The sequence below is a fragment of the Aythya fuligula genome, chromosome 7 (assembly GCF_009819795.1).
Source record: "Aythya fuligula isolate bAytFul2 chromosome 7, bAytFul2.pri, whole genome shotgun sequence".
In the NCBI taxonomy this organism is placed as follows: Eukaryota; Metazoa; Chordata; class Aves; order Anseriformes; family Anatidae; genus Aythya; species Aythya fuligula.
Genome location: NC_045565.1, coordinates 25,642,388 through 25,662,004, shown reverse-complemented (window position 1 = coordinate 25,662,004; position 19,617 = coordinate 25,642,388). Strand labels below are relative to the sequence as shown.

The 19,617-nt window shown below is 40.8% G+C and overlaps 1 protein-coding gene across 1 annotated transcript in view; it reads right to left on the bottom strand.

Moving 5' to 3' along the window:
- Positions 1-19,617, bottom strand: part of SORCS3 (sortilin related VPS10 domain containing receptor 3) — a 275,315-nt gene that overhangs the window by 133,185 nt on the left and 122,513 nt on the right. The gene's annotated exons all lie outside the window — the stretch shown is intronic.

Here is a 19,617-nt window from a genome sequence, read left to right as displayed (position 1 = left end):
AGGCTTTTCCTGGTGTTTTCCAGTCTATCACCTCCCTCCACAAATGTGGAAACCTCTCTCCAAAAGCACATGACAGGGCACTCCGGAGATTTCAAGCTCCTTATCTGGCAGATTGCAGAGCTATGAATGAGAGCATCAGGTCACTGGTAACAGAATGCCTACCTGGGTCAGCTCCTGGCACCTGAAATTAGTCCACGTGTGTATGTGCAAACACTGATACATGATCTCATACATTATGCTCCCAATCTATACAGTAGGAGATAGTCATTCACTCAACCAACATATAATTTTCCCCATGCAAAGGAAAGTGTTTGACCTCAATTTGTACAGGGAGGAAAATGCTTTTGTGCCTCTGATTTTAATTAGAAAATTATTAGCAATATTTTAGAATGGGTTGGTTCCACTTTATCAGGTGCCATGCTCTGTGTAAATGTTATCAAGAAAAATGTTGTGGAAACATTAACACCATCTTATTAACATCTGGAGAAAACGACATCACATTAAAGCAAATGCCAACACCATAAAATAAAGGCAAACAGTGGGAAATAAATTAGAGCTGTGCTAAACACAGCAGGTTATTGATACACTAGCTGAAACAAATATAGAAACTGCCTTTCAACAGCAGAACACATCCAGAAGCTGCCTTTTTTAGCTGTGAAATGAGCAGCTAACTGCAATTCAAGGCAGTTTTGTCCCATTTGCATGTCCAAGTAAACTTTTCTTATCCAGCTTCGCAGAGCTCCAACCTCCAGATTATGATAGGGAGAAATATTAATTTTGACAGCAGCTATTTAATTACAGAAAATCAGTTAAAAGGAATGGTAAAACTCTTGGTATATTAGACCCCGATCAAGCAAAAAAAGAAAAAAGGCACATTTTTAATCTTAAGTACTGCATTAACAAGGGAAAGTGAATATAATGCAAATTGTTTCTGATCCTTTCCATTAAGGAATTAAAAAGGCCTTTAAAATTAGAGCTGAATGTTGTTCCTAAGGTGAAGCCACCTCTATGAATCCAGCCTGAGCTCATAGCTCCTTCAACGCCTCTCAGACTCCTTACCAGCTCGTTTACCTCACTCACAGTGCAACCCCGACCTGTTCCCACAATAAATAAATAAATAAATAAAATAAAATAAACACCACTACAAGGCCTGAAAAGTGCACTGCACTGTGCTCTGCTGCACAGCATCAGCAATGGGAACCATCCCCCCAGGAGACCAACTGCATGGGAATAAGTCTTAAGAACAGGTCCTCAAGGCAGCCACCTGGAAGGAAGTTTGATACTTTTCTTCTACCTACACTAAGCAAAATATTATTTTATTTTGCTCCAGAGAAGAAAGATCTCTCCAATATTTTAAGATATTTTTCTGTCACTGGTGACTTAGATTTCAACAGCATGTTGTCCCCCCAAGTACACCCATGTTCATCTGAACCACGTTGCCCATGCCAGACAGAACGGTAACATTAGGAAAAATTGTTTGCATCTGTAGAATGGAAGAAGGATGCAAGACTGCCAAGTATAGAAGCTGTTCCGGAGAGATCTTACATTTAAGGAGGGGATAGTTTCGAATAAGATTTTCCACCTATTGTCAGAAAAGGTTACGAAATTATTAATGCTGTATGTTAAAAGGTCACAGTTAGCTGTCCCCGTGCTCCTTAACCAAGGGCAGAACTCTGCAGAGCTGACAGAGTACAGACACAAAGCATCCACACAGGATCTGCAACATGTATGTGGACAGTTCAAAAAATGGCTCAGAGGAGATAGAAAAGGTGATGTTTCCACCAGATGGTTCACAAAGCCAGGCAAATAGTTCTCCCGGAAGCATAACAGTGGTTGCAAGATTAAATAATAGAACCACTAAGACAGGAAAATTAACAGCCAACCTTATTGAAAGATTAAAGGGGAAGATAGAATAGATTAACCACAGCCAGATCTTGTTGTAAGTGCAACCACATCAGTCACCCACCACTCCTCACCTGGTGCTGATGTCAACCCTGAAAAAGACTCCTCCAATGTTTTCAAATGGAGAAAAATCCCACACCCAACATCTCTGTTAGCATTCTTTTTTCCAGGCAAGGCTGATCCAATACAAAGAAAGGAAGAACAGGAGGCTCAAAGTGGAAAAAAAAAAAAAAGAAAAAAGAAAAAAAAAAAGCCACTGGTCATGCAGCTAGGATAGGTCCCAACTTCTGTTGTGTTTGGAGAAAGTATTGGCAAGCAGGAAGAGCGGGCTTTACTTTATTATTGCTCGTCTTTTTTCTGCTGAAAGCTAGGGGGGGATGGGACAACTTTTGGAAGGGGAAATAACAGGACATTTGTCAAAGGCCTGAAACTGTCACTTCTCATTATGGGACCAGGGCGAAGGATCCACCCCAGAAGAGATTTAGATTAATCGCTTTTCGTTAAGAGCCAATAAACAAACTCCAGTCAGAACGAGCGCTGCTGCCAGCACCCTGCATTGCCATTTATAATTGCCATAAGGAACAGCAAAGGAGCACCAGAGAGTTGTCAAATGTAATTTATAGTTTTTTAAGATCTAATCATTTTCTATAATATTAAATTAAATGGCAGCCTTTATTAGAAAGGAAATTACATTTCACCTTGCAACACTGTAGAATATATGCACACACAAAAAGTATTTTAATATATTAGTAATCCTATACGTATATAAAGTATTATTTTCAGTTGCTGTCTTCTCTAGTTTAAGCAGACAGGAGATGGGGAGGCAGGACTGATTACTTTGAAGGGGAAGTCCTTGAAAACATATTTGAGATGAGATGGTTTATACTACACAGGAATTCCTCTAGAGCCTTTAGTCTGGCCTCCAAAATTCAGTAAGGAATGAATGACAAGAATTAGACAAAACAAAACAAAAATCAGACTGAACGTCAGGTAGCTCCTTAGGACATGAACACAGAGGAAGAGAGCTGCCTGTGGTGTATCTCTGTTTAAAGCAGGAGCTTTGGGGACAATGATGACACGTACAGAGTTGTTCTGAATGGACTCCAGTTCAAAGGAATACCAGAAACTAGTGAAGGAAGTTCATAAAAGGGATATTCTTCAGAGAGTTTACCTTGCAAGAACATAAACTACAATGAAATTTTCAACACATGATCAGGAAAAACATCCAGCTCTGAATCCTCCAAGGGGATTTATTCCACGAAATAAGCACAGGTTGCAGGCTGAAAGAACAAGGAAGGGAGGTGTCATACCTATACCTGCCACAGCATATTTGGTGCAGAAATAGAGAAGTAGCGAAGAGCCACTGGTACTTGCTAGAGAGCATGTAGGACCCTTAAAGGAGCTGTGAATGAATGCCAAAGCAGAGATGAAGGAAAGTGACATCACATCACAAATCCATTCAATGGGAATGACCACTAAAAGGGCTGAGATAATAAAACTAAGGCAGGATTTGTAACTAAGAATATGAGTTCCTGCTATCCTGATTAAAATCCCAGCTGTGACACTGAGTTAATACCTTCCTCAGCACTGGTTTCACCTAGGGTATATCCGTGTGGTTGAATTAATATGGTGCCACCTTCCTCTTCCTCTGCCACAGACTAGCTAGGCACAAGATGACTTTGACCTGGAATACTGAACCACACCAGTAAGGAGCTAGCATACGTCTCACAGGCACAATGATACGATGAGCACAGACTACTGGCTTGGAGCTATTAGTAGCCTGAGTTCGTATCTGCCTGGATCTACCATCACCACGCTGAAGACTGCCCTACAGCTCGGCACTCAGTTCTTCTCCCAACTCCTTTCACTGCTCTCTGCCTTCACTCTAAAGGCCTGCTTGGCACATCACCTCTATCCTCCTCCTTCAGCACACAGGAACAGCCACCCCCAAACCCTTTATCACGTTACCTGTATATAAAGCATCAGATTCAAAAGCTTCATCACCACTCTTCCTCCCTGGTTCTGTGTTGTCCCAACACAACAGAGATCCATTTTGTATACAGCTGAAGCATTTAATAAACTACCTCTGAACAAAAACTTAAACAACATGCCACATAAAAGGCATTTTTATTAATATTACTTCTCATTAAATCCTTTTATTTTTGCAAACCAACATAAATTTTGATTTTAAATTACCAGTGTGCATCTCTTTAAATCAGCATGGAGAAGTTTTATAGGTACAATATCTGCAGCAATAGTATCACTGAGCTACATCAGCAGGAAGCCTCCCAGTAAGTGAATAAAGAAGACAGGTTCGAAATAAATGACTTTTGTTCCCAGAAATAAGTAGATAGCATTAAACCATTATGTACTGCCTTCTGATTTTCCTCTTCTCTTTTTAATGTGCTTTTAATATGTGGGCCTTTTCAGAGTTTCTAGTCACATTTTCATTTCCCTATAGAATGTGCTATTCGAAAACGAAATAAACAAAACAGCCTTACAAAAAAGATAAAACAGTCCACCTACAAGCCACCCAACCCTCCACAGCTACAAAAGGATCCCAGGTCCTTAGCGGTATGTTAGCAATTTGCTTTGGATCACTGCATTGTTCTCTTCTGCAACTGAGAAAGTAGTTCTGCCACAAACACCACTGCAAAAGCAGAAACTCCAGGTTTCCTCTTCACACCTTCATTGTGATTTCTCTATTGAAAGTGCTCAGCTTACACTTTTTTTTCTTCTGATTTCCCATTTTGATTTAAAACATTTAAATGATTGTATGATCCCATGGGACCTCCAGAGTTAAATCTACTCCCAGAAGTTCCATATTGGTTTTGTGTTTAAAAAGCCAGAAAGTTCCAACGCTTTAAGCTAAAATGCCAGTTCAAATGGAGAACTTTTCTTTTGTTTGGACTTATTAAGCCATTTCCTTTTGTTAAAACTGAAAAAAAAAAAAAAAAAAAAAAAAAAAAAAAATTATATTTAAAGGCTTAGAGATATAAAAATCATTTTCTTTCTTCAAAACATCAATTCATCACACGTGTTCAATGTGAACAGTTTGGAAATTTCTTATGGGAAAACTAACTTTACTACTGAGGCATTTTAGATTAAAGGTTGACTGTCTGAAAATTCTCACTAAAAACTTGTTGGTTGCTCATTCTTTTCCCATTCTTCTTCTCCTACCTCATTACTCCAATTTACTTGTCCTGCATGCTACATTATGCTCACAGAGGTATATATCCAACTTCAACAATTTTAGACCGTAGCTACAAAGCATACCTGATAACTTTCTGTGCTAACACTACAGAGGACAGACATAACTCACAGCAAACAATCTCATCCTTTTTTCTTTCCCCACCACTTGTCAGTTCAACTAAAAAAAAACCTTTGCTTAACCAAATCAGCCCAAATCCTTCTGAGACAAAAATGTACTGGTGTCTGTCACAAATACTTGTCTACTTACTAGAAAATATATCGCCCATAAAAATCAGCATTTAGCTTTTTTTTTTTTTTTTTTTTTAAAAATCATTCCACAATTGTGGACGAAGATGTCATTGATAAAAAAAAAAAATGCTCTAGAGAGAAGCCCTATTTACACAAATAAGGAGAGAAGAAATCTTCCTTCAAGCTCTAGCACAATGTTTGGAGGATGGCATGCACATGGATGAGAAGGTCCTCAGCTCTCATACCCACCTCATTCCTTAGCCATCAACAGCTCTGATGAGAGGGACACCTGTTCTCTCAAAAGCCAGACAAGACAGCTATGAGAAGGGCAACAGCATCCACATATTGCCTTTGAGTCTAAGAAGATTAGAGTCTTTGCAATCCCTCGTGCTATACAGTGGTCTAGATTCAGATTTTGAATTCCTGCTCACTTTACGTGGCTCAAAAACTTCCTTAAAGTTAAGGACAACCTATGGGCATCAGTCAAGCAGTAAAGATGCACTGAGCTTTCATGAGAGATGAATTGCCTGGACCTAACCTGTTTCAACTTCTTGTAACTTCACTTCTTATTGCCTGAAATTTAACATTAATAACAGATTTAATTAATGAATATAGCACCAGATTACCATCTCTCAGAACCATAACGCTGTAATCTTAAAGGATGAAGTGCACTGCTCTCACTTTATAAGGGTTTATGAAGCATGTGTTATAAAAGTACCTCAACCATAAGGCTTTTACACCTTGGCACTCACTTCAATACAATCCCATAAAATCCAAGCAATCTTTAAGTGTTAAAGGTGACTTTCACTACTGTATTTATTATTGGATAATGAAAAATGAGTCAGACACACATAGAAAACTGAGCAATGAAAGAGAGTTTCCTGAAAGTTTTACATTGGGTCTGCATTATATGAACCGTGACCAAAGAACCAAATGGCCCTCTCAAGACCTTTCAGGCACCTCATGCTAACCCCTCTCCAGAACTTCCTTCCCATCAGGACTTGTGACTGATTTTTTACTCTGTAGAATTTCATTGCTCATCGCTGAACTTTCCAGATGTCAACAGCTGTTTCTGGGTGAATCTAACTCCTAAGAAGACTATTTTCCTTGGGCTCCTCCTACTGTGCTGGAGACAACAGTTGTGGACTACAGTAAGTTGATTTCAGAAGACAGCACAAATCTGACACAGAGATGGAGGCCCCATCTCCAGGTTCCCCATCTTTCCAACATTGAGATAGAAAGATGAAAGCATATCTTGCTGTTCAACTACATGCATGGCCTACACTTTCTTTGTAGGACATTTTGCCATTTGTAGAATGTGTGTTAAAGACAAGCATCATCACAAAGTAGAGGGTAAAAAGCTACAAAAGCAATCGCTATTTCTTTTTACCCTAATACAGATCTTTCTGCAATACTGGAGCACAAAAGAAGATGCCACTTGGGTGCTTTTTTTATGACTATCCTCTTCTGAAATGTAATCTGTAATTTTTCTGCTGTACCTTTGTTATACACTCATTTAGACAAGCCACTTTCAAAACTGAGAGTTAGCAAGTTTCTTAAGTTGCATCACAAAAATATTCTGCCTAGGTATCAAGAGCGTTTTTGTCAATGAGGAACAATGCAAGCAGAAAGCTGTTATTCAAGCAGTACACCAGATGAAGCACACAAACCCCAGGTTCACTGTTACACTGAACAGCCCCTCAGCAGAACCCTGATACTGTCAGAAATAAAACTAAGAATAACTACAGCCAACTTAACATATGCATGCATTGACTGGATAGAACTTGGGACCAGTAGTTCAAAGGACTGTAAGTCTGGCCTATGAGGGTGAATAATGTATGTGCATGAGATGCTAGTATGACACTCATACACCACGTATGAAATTAGAGTATATAGTTCTAGCTAATGCTACATACTGTTGGCTCAGTCAAGAAAGAGTAAACATTTCAAATGACAGCATCTCAGCAACTCTTTCATTTCCTTCTCTCAAAGATTAAAAAGGATGAAGATGCCAGAAAGACTTTGAGAGTCTGAGAGCAGTTTTGTGGTAAAATAGTAATTATCATCCTCCTATCTGAAGATCCACAGGAGTGATATCATCCCGGCACTTACATGATTAACTCTGAGGAAAGAGATTAGCAAAAGCACATCAAATAAGGACCAGCACCACGTTGCTTTCTCTAAGGAGATGCACATCAGCTTAGCAGCTTGTTTACAGTGAGTAACCCTGGTTAATCTTTCTGACCTCTGTTGTTTTTCATATCTAATTATATCCAGTTTACAATTACAATTAATTCAGATTGGTACAAAATTAAACAGTCTCTTGGCATTGCAGCCATACCTGCCTATAATTGCCATACCAAAACAAAACACTTCTACAGAATACCAAGCTCACATACCCCATCCCCTATGGAGAGAAAACTTCATTTAATTACCACCTCCAGCAGCTGTGCAGGAGCACAGATGCACCTTGCAGTGTGCCCTGAGGATCAGGAGCAAATCTAGGCTAAATTGGATACAGAGCAAGAGCCCCTGAAGGAAAACCACTCTGCCATCCTCTTTGGCAGGTGTGGAAATGAAAACATATCATGACTCTAAGGCTTGGGCAAAATCAGAGCTGGGAAAAGAACTCAGATTCTCTAAGGCTGCTGTCCTAACCTACCCATAATACCAATCCTAGGCTAGATCCTATTTGCATGCATAGGAGCAGGATAAGCCATCATACTAGACCCAACAAAGCAGAACATCTCATCTTTGTTTTACTGCTAAGCAGGTCAGAACAACATGTCTCTCCATTTTCTCTTGTCTTTTTGGCACTGGACACGTGTACTTTTCACTTTTAATTACCAGGCACAGCAAGCATTTGCTTGTTAAATTTCAGGTGCCAGTGGGGATGGAAGCTATCCAAAAAGCATGTGTTTGACCTGGCAAAGAGTAACTGATTGGCAACAGTCATGTGCTTGGTTATAAAACCTTTTCATTGTCACAGCAAGGCAGTTTACCCAAAGTTAGTTCATCTCATTATACTCTTGTTACAGCTGCACGTCCTCAGGGTCCCCACAGCTCATCAGAGCAAAGTCCTCTGACACAATAACCCTACGTTTCTGTTCCTACTCTGGTACTGCTTGCTGTTCGTAGAGAGCCCCAATCAGATTGCCCAAGGCATTTCCATGTTGCAGTATTTTCATGCATAACACCCCGCTGTGAACTGCCAGTTATAAGCCTCACCACCTATAGCTGGTTTTGTGTAGATCCAGTTTGACTACGGCTTCCACAACTGGGCCTGGACAAGAAGGAGATGAAACCCTAGCTGATGACTCAAGGCAACAACCAGTGCTTCCACGAGAAAAACAGACAGTAAATCAGGGGACAGATGTAAAGTTTCTGATCTATGTATGCTTTGTTCTTGAGTCTGGTTTTCTTCGCAGCATAGCTGTACAAGATACCTTTTCACTGTTCTTCGTTCTACATAGGAAAGCCCTAACTTTTGTAACATCCATCACAGGGCTTTGTGGTCACCAGCTTTTTATACTGGTACAGAACAGCTCTGATCCCAAACTGTGTGCAGAGAAAAAGGAAAGGCGATATTCACTGTTATAATTATATGTTATTTGAGTAAATGCGTGGTTGTGCTATTCTTCGTAGAACTACAAAGTAATTTTCACCATTATGGTAACTTACCATGTAAGCAGAAATAGTTACATAAAATAATGTTATCAGTAAGGATAGGCTGTGTGCACCAGAACTGCTGGAACTGAGAATACCATTTATATAAAAACACTTCTCTGATTATAGGTCTCACCTGGGAGAACACTTTACGTGTGGGAATAAGTTTACTCACAGTAGTTGCCCCATTATAGAAAACAAAGAGATGTGCATGGATAGCTCCTCATGAGGGTAAACTTTTGTAGCCTGTATACAACAATCTATTTAATTTGAGGACAGTAGAGTGTTTCATGACTCTTTAGAAAAATAAAAACTGTATTATGTATCTCCCTTGAGGCCATTAAACATGAATACAATTTTAAATGCATCATTGCTTTTCCACTGCTTACACACTTTATTTTTCTGCTCTTTAGTCAGATTGCAGAGAGAACACAGACAACAGTCAGCTTTATCAATGTTCACATCCAGATGCTAATGATCTCAATTTACTTACCTAGCATCTATTACCCATGTCACTCACTGCTCTAAATACACTTCTCTTCCTAACATCACCACACTAAAGAAGAAAGCTGAGGAGGTAGGAGAAGGTCTATTTTCTGGACAGGAGGTTGAGGTACTCAAAAATTAATGGTTAAAATTACAAAACTTGATGGCATTGCAGTGCTCTGCACAGCAGCACTCAGCCCTAAGCTATTCACTGTGATTACAAATTCTGCCTGGTAAACTCAGCTGCCAGAGATCCTAACATCTGGGAAGGTTCAGGATGGAGAAACAGGATTCACAGCTGCCAGCTCACTCACTGGCTTTCACATTTCTTGTTAGATTTGCAAAAGTAACTCCACAGCTTCAACACAACCCTGACACTTTGGTTTAGGAATCAACTAGTGAAAGTCAGAAATATGCCCAAGCTGACTCCACCTTTCCAACCATACCCAGGTCCTTTGGTTCCATGTCAGATAAGCTTTTTTTTTTTTTCTTCTTGTCAGAAAAAGAGGGCTACAAAGATGGTGACAGGCCTAAAGGGGAAGAAGCAAGAAGAGCAGCTGAGGTCCCTTGGTTTGCTCAGCCCCAAGCAGAGCAGGCTGAGGGGAGGCCTCATGGCGGCCTGCAGCTCCCTCACAAGGGGAGTGGAGGGGCAGGCGCTGAGCTCTGCTTTCTGGGGACAGCGACAGGACCCGAGGGAATGGCACGGAGCTGGGACAGGGGAGGGTCAGGCGGGGTATTAGGAAAAGGTTCTTTACCAAAAGGGTTGTGAGGCACTGGAACAGGCTCCCCAGGGAAGCGGTCAAAGCTCCCAGCTTGATGGAGTTCAAGAAGCATTTGGACAACGCTCTCAGACATGGGGTTTGGTATACTGGCTGCTGTGCGGAGCCGTGGGTTGGACTCAATGATCCTTTTAGATCTATTCTGTCTCAGAACATTCTATGATTCTGACCCTGCAGACTCTGCTAATCTGCTCACTGAAAATTATAATTCACCCATTGACCAATGAAGAATTTCTTGATTCTTCTCTTCAGAAAATAATGAAATAAAAAGACACTTTACCACAGATTGATGGGTTTGATGGTTAGGGTTCTGGGGTGTAGTTTGTTCTTTTGCCTTCCTCACAGCAAAATAGCTGTCTCCTGGTGAACCAGCTCTGATCACTAAAGACCAAGGTTACAACATTACTGAGTCTCACAAGGACCCACATGCCCCTTTGCCAAGGGCTGCTCTCCACCCATTCTCTTATATTTGCTCTTTTTTTTTAATAACAGGACATGCTGACTCATTATTATTGATTGATTACCCCGCTGCCTGTGAAGCACTATTCCCCTCCTCATTAATTCAAAATTACCTCATTTTTCATACTTCATAAATTAATATATTATTGGATCTGCAGTAGTAAGGGAGATAGCCCTGTTCCATAGAGGTGTAGCAAGGGTGGAGAAAGGATGGAAATCTCACAAACTTGCCCTATGTCAGGATCTGCACCTCAGCCTGCCCTGCTGATGGGCTGGGTACAGGCAGCGCCTATGAGGTGATGCATCCTGACAGTCCCACTTTATCCCTATAACCAAGGCAGGGCATTATGGAAAGCTCCTACAAGCCTGCTCTGCTCCACTTCATAAAGCGACGGTCATACTAAGTGACAAAACTGCAGCCTTATTTTAGTGGATATTATAACTTCTGATCTCTCCTTTAACACTTGCTGACTAAATCGGGAAAAAAACTGCCTCTATTAAATACTGTCAGCCAACTCCGGGAAGTCCACATCTAAATGTGGATATGATCTTTCCAGTTTTACCCCATCTTTATGGCCTTGTACCATCCTAAGTCTCCCCTAAAGAGCCTGACTCTAGCAATATGAGGTGAAGAAGGCAGAGAGCAGCAGGAGAAATCATCCAACTGCTAGAAAGCCAGGCAAGGCAGGGCAGCTTCGTCAGAGATCTGCACCAGTATCCATCCTGCCAAGCTGAATCTTACCTGATAACTGACCTTTATTTTTTTTTTTCCTCCAAACATTATTGCAAATCCTGAGGAAAATGCAAAATAAAACAAAATTAAAAAAAAAAAAAAAAAAGACATATCAGCTTGGTTTCTCCCTTCACAATCCGAGTCTCTAGCCATTCCAACAGACAATGTAGTGCAGTAACACACTCATCCACCAATCTTATTTTTTTTCATTCATCGTCTGAGAATGATCGGACTGCAAATTGTATGTTTAAAGCTGTAGATATTGCAGTTACTGTCTGCAAACTGTGCCAAACAAACCCTGTTTATCTACTTGGTTCTTGCACATAAAACAACTTAGTAAAGCACGCATGGCAAGTCAGCCAAGTCCAAAGAGTTTGAGCTTTGTTCTGCATTTCCCTAAAATCTGTGTCTACTTTTAAGTGGCCAGTTTTATCCATGATGCAAACCATCCCTTATAGCCAAACCTCCAAGACAGAAGCTAAGCAGGCAATTCAGGAACACAGTTCCAGTCCTTGGTAGGTAAATGATATAGCAGGTGTGTCCGATTTTTTCTTATTTTACTTATACATCTTATGTCTACAGTTACTTTCATCAACTAGACTTGCAACATCTGTGAAGACTAAAATGATGTTTATTTAACAAGGCATTCTCCATAAAGCCAACTTAGCTTTCATTTTACTCTGAGTCTTTATTAATTGAAGCCTGTATTAGGGTTCCATTTGCTTTTAATACTTAACTAAGCACTACCCAAATGTGTATCAAATGAGTTTTGAAACATATGAAAAAATGCAAGCAAAAGTTATGGTAATGGATAAGCATAAAGCCACGAAATGCAGGTGCATAAAGGAAACTCTAAATCTGGAGTTTCATAATATATGAATGCTGTCTTCATAAGTGCTGCAACAATGGCTTTCAGTGTCGTGTCTTTAAGAATATTATAAATAAAAAAATACACATCTCTCTTCTAATCATCTCGCCTCCAACACTATTAAATAATGCCACATGCAAGTATTCTGTTAATTATCTGGGTCCAGTCCTGTTCAAGTTATTAATCAATGACCTGGGTGAAGGAACAGAGCGTACCCTCAGCAAGTTTACTGATGACACAAAACTGGGAGGAGTGACTGATACACCAGGAGGCTGTGCTGCCAGTCAGATGGACCTGGACAGGATGGAAAATTGGGTAGAGAGGAACCTCATGAAGTTCAACAAAGGCAAGTGCAGGGTCCGGCACCTGTGCAACACGCTCTAGGTGACCCTGCTTGGCCGGGGAGTTGGACTAGATGATTTTCAGTGGTCCCTTCCAAATTAAACCATTTTCTGACTCTGTGATCTCATATGTGTTTATTTTTAGAAACACCTAACACGAGCAGTAGTTGAAGTTCACTGTTTTGTTTTGTTTTTTCATTGTTGTTGTTTTGTTTTTGTTTTTATTTTTGAATGCATGTTTTTCCAGAGAGATGGCCAAAAAAAAAAACTCAAGGATCTCAAGTTTTCATCTTCATGCAATACTGAAGGACAGCCTTCCTTAGTGTACATTGATCAGATTGTCCCTGTTTAAGGAAGAGGGAAACATCCCTTGAGGATCTCTCATAAGCTTGTGTCTCTATTCTGTGCTATCTGTGCTGACAAATGGTTGCATCCCTGACAACAGGTGCTATAGGAACTCCATTTATCTCTATGATCTACGTTAGGTCAGAGGAGGTAAAATTAAAATCTGCATAGAAACAGACAGTTTCTTCTTTTTTGAAGTATAGGAACATACAGGTAGGTCAGGTCTCAGCAGACATCTGACATGCCAGGCCCCAAAGTCCCAGGCTGCAGCAAGATAAAATACTCTCTCCCACAGGACCCCTTGACTACAAAGGCTCACAAGAAGGCACAACCGTCAAACATAGTAATAATAATTTAAAAGGGAAAAGAAAAACAGATTTGGGACATACTGAAAAACAAAACAAAACAAAACAAAAACTATATTTTAAGAGTATTCTACTAAAACTCATATTTTGCCTTTACATCTCAGCATCTTCCATTCATTTTGAACCACGGTTAAAACATTAATAAGTTAAGCCTACTAGTATAGGGAAGCTATATTTCTTACTTAGTCAAGGTCAAAAAGCTACAAAGTATTATGACACCTGTAACTCAAATGATCTCTTTTACACAGTTTCAGGTCTTGGTTCTGCAAACATTTACAGAAATTCTTGTTTCATGAGTGACAAATTCAAGCTGAACTAATGAGACAAGCGGAGGGAAGCCCATGCACAAGAGCTCACAAGATTGAACCTCGTAGATAAAATGCACCATATAATATATCCTTTGACTCTGCCACAGATGTTGTGTGTGACCTTGAGGAAATCATCTTTGCTTCATCAGTAGGTGAAGGAAAATAATGCTTCTTCATTCCCAATTTTAGTCCTTATTCGAATAGTCAGTTCTGGAGACTGATGGTGACTGCTCCTGAAGTATATTTACCAGGCAGAATATACTGTAATGTTAACCAGATCAGTCACATTTGTACAATCCACTGGTAAAACCAGAGCAGATAAATCTGAGCTCAGATGATACAGATGCTGTGTTTCAGAGCTATAGCCTCTGCCATACAGCAGTAGGCAGGTTCTGCCCACATAGGATCTGGACTGAGTAGCATGTGCTTTGGAGTGCTAACAAGAACATCCTACACAGCTCAACAGGTCCAGAGAATGGCGCACAAGGAGACAATTAAAACTCAATTTGCAGCTCAGGTAATTTAGTGTCTGTTAATGGCAGCCGTAAAGCCAAGCAACTGTATTTCATCAGGCTGAAGGAAAAGATTAGGGATAAAAGACAACAGAAAGAACTAGTTCTCTCTCTCCTGCTCTGCGGCTCTAACTCAGCCCCACTGCATTTGTGTTATAAATAGATTTTTTTAAATCATGCCAGCAAGTCCCGATTTATGGCACGTGATGTTTTTCACAGTGTCTCCTTAATAAGGAAAAAGGGTAAAAAGAAACCTTCCATTTGCCAAATGGCTTCAGGATACTCCAGAGCTTGGTCCCTCACCAATAGCATAGGATACAACCTTAGGAAAAAAAACAGCAAATGAGTAATGGGAGATGTGGCAAAGGATGGCAGCTCTGTTCAGGCTGGGTTAGCAAGCATCAGGTGCGTGCTAGGCTGATGAAGCAGTGCTCTTATCTCACATTTGATGAGTAGGTAGAAAACAAAATGCTGTCTAAATCCCTCTGGGACCAAATGCACTGAGAACTAAAGGCAAAACCAAAACAAGTTCAGATCATGATTCTGCACTGAGAATCCAATAAGAGCTCAGGAATTCCCTTAGGAGATGCCCGAGGCCACGATGGGGTTTGCTCTCAATTACTCTCCAAGTAAGCAAGAAAAAATAAAAAGGAGGTCAAAGTGACTTGCACTCATTTAGGATCTTCATCTCCTGCAGGAGATGTCACTCCCAAGGAGCTAGCGAGTTTCCAGCCAGGTAGGTGCATTCCTATGAGATTCCAATATTACAGTCACAATTAACTTCTTCCTTCATTAACCTGAACTGCAACGCAGCATTGCTGTCTGCCAGCTCATAAATAGTTGCCTCACTTCATCCCCAAGAAGCAGCACAGAAACAAACAAACTTAATTAGATTTAGCTTTCAGAGCTCCCGACTCTCCAAATACCTCTAAGCATTTCTCATTGTGATGGGCCAAGTCTAGAGGCATGAATAGGTATGAGAGGTGTCGCACATCTTTGGCTTTTATAGCTTCAGTGATTTGGCTTTTCCATTTTGACTGTATGGCAACTGGGAAATTAGCCTGCAAAAGCATTTACTCAAAGCTCTTTAGCTGAGCACCGTGAATTTATCTCTGCTTTATGCTGTTTACAACTACTGTTCAAATCCTCTAGCTAAAAGGTCTACCTACAAATAAAATCTCAAATGCTTCAGTTCTGCTATGAGGAGAAATCTGGGGGAATCCTCATTTCAGTCACTGTTGCTGGGTGACATTTTATGCTGATTCTGCACAGAAAGAAAGACTACAGACCTTTTAATTCTTCAGGGTATTGACTACAACAATGAGGGTACCAGAACAGGAGAAAAGCTAAAGATGACTGCATCGAATTGAATTGCAAAGCAAATTCATGAAGGAAGGTATTTCTAAGACATCAGAACTGTCACTGCAGATCTTAAATGCAATCAGGACCTCACATTTATCCACATTTATCTGAGCAATACTATATACAGGCAAACGCGTTTGGGTTTGATTTTGTCAGTTAGACTTGTCATTCTCTCCCTTTTTTTCTCTCTCCTTTTTTCTTTTAAATGCTTTTTAACTCCATCCTCTCAACCTCCACAGGAATCCCAAGGGTAGAGATAAAACTTTCTCAGTGAAAACTGGGTTTTCAACTAAACACCTTAGCCAAGAATATTCACTTTACACAGAGCATTTCATGGAGGAAATAATACAAGAAATCTATGGTTCAACAACAGTTCCTTTGGATTCAGCATTGCACCTCAGTGCCTGAAAGGAACGATGCTTCAGAAACACAAGACTTCTGTTCTCATCTTCCTTTGGAAGGAGTTTGCATCTACCTATAATGCATCAATTCTAAAATGAATCCCATTATTGGCAAACATTTATGAGATACATGATAACCAACAGACCAACCCATGTTAGAGAACAGGGTCTCAGAGCACTTAAGCTCTAAGAGGTGCTATTTCAAAGTGCACAGTTAGTCAAAGAATCTAAGGCATAACTGTGGAAATTACCCATTTTTCTAATAGAAAACTTTCAAAGAAAAAGATGAAAGATAAAGAAAAATGGAAATTAAAAGTTGAGAGATGTTCTTATTAAAATAGAGACTGTTTTTTTCCCTTAGCACTTTGGAAGAAATAAACAATTCTAATTCCCACACTGCTGTGAAAAGACGCCTCTAGTAATACATAACTAACACCCAAAATACAGCATTAAATTAAAGGTCAGCAGAGAACTGAGATCTCTGCCCAGCAGAGAAAGCAGCCTTTTGTTATATCCCTTAAAGACAGACAAAGATAGAGTCTGTTGGGTTAAAAAGAAAAAGCCAAAGCTATGCATTTTGTGAGCCCCAGCTTTTCAGAGCACACAGCCATCTGACCTTCTATCCCATTCATCTGCCAGGAAGGTGTACTGCTGAGCATACATGAATATTTTGCCTTTCTGAAGTTCGCCACAGAATTATCAGGTTTGTTAAAATGTGTACGTCGGCTGTGGCAAAGCAGATACTTCTTCATGGGGCCTCTCAGGCAAACAATCGTGTGGGTGGATGCACTGAAGAGAAAGATGTGTCCTGGAATACACTACCAATTAGAGCATCTTCATGGGTATGGGAGTATCACAAACACAGGCTCCTTGGCTTCTCACTAGGGCTTCAGGCAGGAACTCTTAAGAAAGCAATCGCCTTCAGGACTTAAGAGACTGCTAGGTCTAATGATCATCTGGAAATCAAGGCAGATTTTCTACATCCAAGGAAAATTCCTCTTCACTTTCACAAGTTCTTAATGTGGAAGTGAAAGAGGAAACAGCCCAAGCACCTGCCAGAAGAACAGGTAAAAGCCTGGCAGTTTCAGCTACCAACATAAAGGCCATATGAACATTGGCCAGCTGCAAAAAGAGCTGTGAAACCCCGACCACCTCAGATTTCAGAAGGGCATGAACAGTGCAGCTGCTCCACTGGAAGATGAAGTCATCCTGGCTCACGGTAGGAAGTATTTCTGTTCTGCTGAAGCCAGAGGCTATGGATTTACAGCAGACCACAGTCCACTCATGTCCTTATGGCAGCACTTCATGGTGGTCCCATTTCAAATCAGAGAATCATTAAGGTTGAAAAAGACCTCCAAGATCATCTGGTCCAACTGTCCCCTTACCACCAATATCACCCACTAAACCATGTCCCTAAGCACCATGTCCAACCTTTCCTTAAACACCCCCAGGGATGCCCACCACCTCCCTGGGTAACCTGTTCCAATGCCTGAACACTCTTTCTGAGAAGAAATTTCTCCTAATTTCCAACCTGAACCTCTCCTTGAGGCCATTTCCTCTTGTAATAATTTAAATTATTGTAATAAAATAAAAATAATGAACCGCAAAACCTCAATTTACACAATGGAAAATAGCATTTTCCAAACAGCTACTTGCAATTTCTAGGAAATAGCTTGCATGGATATCCTCCATCTCAGCTCCAACAGGCCATCAGCAGAATAAGTCACCAGCTGCAAGCAGGGGCTCTGGGATAGGGAGCTGCCTGTGCCCAGAACCACAGGGGGATACAGCTAAAGCCACCTCAGCTCAGCCTGCAAGGCTCTATGCCTTTATTACCTCTGAGTCTGTGGAGGGTTGATACCTCCCAGTGGCTACATGTAAAACCAATGAACGTTGACAAACTGAGCCTGATTTCTAGGTACTTAGCAGCAGCAAAGCCAGGGAGACCTAAGGCCACCCTGGATTTATCACCATGATAAAACTAGAGACTGTTTCTTCAGCTCTTCCCCCATCTACTACTGCTTTCCTCTTCACGCACAAACGCGTGATGTCACCACTGTCATTTTGCCCGTGGATGAACAATAGGGACTGATGTGTTTCCCAGAGGATCAAAGGATAGGAATGAGGGGCCAGCTGCTTTCAGGCTGCTCCAGCATTTGTCAGTCTGCTGTGGCAGGAAGGATGTTTCAAAATATGGCAGGACACCAGATGCAGACAGGGCCAATATTCAACACCGTGCTGGGGCTCTCCAGTGAGGGATGGGAAAAATACACAAGAGCAGCTTATCAGGAAGCCTAAAGAGAACATGAAATGAATAATATTGACTAAAAATATAACCTAAACTGAAACAAGAGTTTTTAGTTTAAAAGAAGAAGAACAAATATACAGGAAGCTAGCTGGGAACTTGCTTTTGCCATCAATGTTACATAGCAGATGCTCAGACATGACCTTTGTGGGGGAGAGAATAAAACCCAAAGAGAATTCAATATTTTAAGGCCAGAGGAACCATTAGGTCATCAAGTCCAACATCCCTGTGCAGTATGTGTTCCAGAAATTCACCACATCATTGTATTAAGCTCAGTATTTCTTCCAGAAAGTAAACTACTTTGTAAGAAAAACACAAATGTTTGGAGTGCCACAATGCAGGATAGATCCCTGAGGACTTTATGCCCTCCTATACAGGTTAAGGAAGCATCAGCTGTGTCTTTCTCAGGACCAAGAAAAGGGGAATGACACAGGCTCCCAGCCCCTGGGTTATACCCGTGCCTCATCCATCTGCTCCAACCCTGCATTTCAAGCCCGGTCCCATCCGATCCCCCAATCCTGCAGTAACAGCGATGTTATTGAGAAATTAGTGCTCCACCATAATCTGGCAGCACTGAGCACTGAAATATGACAGAAGCCAACAACAACAAAAAACTTATAATGTACTCACTAAAAATTAAAAGGAAACAAAAAAGCTTTTATTTTAAAAGAAAATGAAAGAAAAAAAGCTAGTGTTTAAATCCTCTTTCCTCATACTTTAAATGAGCCCAGGGTTATGCCACAATTCAGGTAAATGATGTTTATATAACTGGCATTTGGCTGAATGCATAATTTCTATTTAACAGCCAAAGAGAGGCATTTCAGGGCTTCAAAGAAATCTGACAGGTAATTCCCACTGTAATTCTGCAGGGTAGCTGAGAGGTAATTATCCTTCTCACTAGTAAATCAATTAGGAATGAATGTATGGAAAGCTTTTCCCCTCCTCCAAGTAACTCCTAATCCTCTAAGCGCTAATGAGCAGACAGTGCTAGCAACCCATCAGAAATCGACAGGAGCCGAGGCACACAAGGTCCTACCAATATCTGATGGCTAAGGAGAAAATACCTTGCCTGGAAAGGGCCTGCACAACTCACTGCGTGCACACATGCCCTGTTGCTTGTGGTATCTTTCTCCCGCTGTTTATTGCCTCAGAGATTTATTTTTGAGGCCCACAGGACATCACCGCATTGTGTGCCATTGGGCAGCACTCCCGCTGTCAGAGGGGAAGCACAAGGGATCCAGACTTTGTCCGCTGGGGTAAAACAGATTCACCAACTGCTTTGTGATTCATTATCGGTGGTTGCCCTCAGGAGCTCAGTAAAAATGCGATGCTTACTCTGCAGGC